Here is a 1,224-nt window from a genome sequence, read left to right on the forward strand (position 1 = left end):
TTGCTATTCTCCCAATCCTCTAAAGAGTGTTAAGAAAACTCATACTTAGGGCTTTCACCTTCCAAGTAGACTGTGCATTATAGATACACAGTTTGGTGCTGTCCTCGGATGTGCTTGGCAAAAGCTTTTCTCATTGTAATGCTTCCAGAAGTTCTGGCAAGGGTAAGGAACTCAAGGCAACCTATATTAAAAATAGAACAAAATCGTCAGATTTGTATGGTATGGACCAGTCAATAAAACAGGGCTATTTAAGACAAGTTGCAAAAACCATTAACAGAAGTTATTTCATCTTTTAGTCAGAGAGTTGCAAGTATAACAGAATTGTTATACAGTGATTGTTTTGACTGACATTGTTCTGTGCCAAAAAAGAAATGTCTACAAAAGTTATAAAACTGTTACCTTTTCAAATGTGGAAGCCAAAGGTGGTTTTCTACGACTATTTAATTTTTCAAGCAGAAAGGAAATTAGAATTAGGTCATTTTTATATTTATTTTTTGCTTTTATATTATTAATGGTTTGTGGTTATTTTCCTCTCTGAATTCTCTTCAGTGCATAGGAGTACGAAACAGTATTTTTCCTTTCATGTCATAAGTTTCCAAAATCAAATGCCCTATATCCAGCTTAGTTTCATCCAAAAGACAAACCATTAAATCATAACTCTGCTTATTATAAAATATTCGAAATTTATTTCTGAATTCATAATTCCCCTAATTCTTGGAAAAGAACTATAACAAATGGGTTGAGCTTTTTTAATTTAAGATTATGGAAAAATAATTAACATCCACAAGTGTAATCATTCCAACTTGTATGGCACATAAAAGCATAAAAACTATGTGAATCAAATTTCCCCTTTTTGTTTGGGTTTAAACCTCCGTATTATGTTAAAAGGTGTTTAATGCCTGAAAGCTTTGACCTTGCCTGGGATAGGAGCCAGTTCAGTCTTTTCTTGGATAGAGTTAAGCCCAAGTCATATGATCAATAAGTGCAACAGGCATAATAAATGTAGCGGGGCCTTGTCCACAGAAAGGACACCGCCAGATATCACAGACCACACAATATTGGCAAATGAGCGTTTTAAGCCTTTCATGTTTCAAATCTTTCTGAAACCTACCATCTATTTTCTTGACCTTCCTTCCTCTGTTAAGTAAATAAATTTTCTTCTGACCAGAAATAACAGTTTTTTGTTTTGTTTTGTTTTTGCTAGAATGAATCCAACTTCTTAAA

At 33.6% G+C, this 1,224-nt stretch overlaps 1 protein-coding gene across 1 annotated transcript in view; it reads left to right on the forward strand.

Moving 5' to 3' along the window:
* ANGPT1 (angiopoietin 1) overlaps positions 1-1,224 on the forward strand; it is a 307,389-nt gene that overhangs the window by 235,906 nt on the left and 70,259 nt on the right. The gene's annotated exons all lie outside the window — the stretch shown is intronic.

This window comes from Propithecus coquereli, unplaced genomic scaffold (assembly GCF_000956105.1).
Source record: "Propithecus coquereli isolate 6110/MARCELLA unplaced genomic scaffold, Pcoq_1.0 Scaffold23, whole genome shotgun sequence".
NCBI classification, from domain to species: domain Eukaryota; kingdom Metazoa; phylum Chordata; class Mammalia; order Primates; family Indriidae; genus Propithecus; species Propithecus coquereli.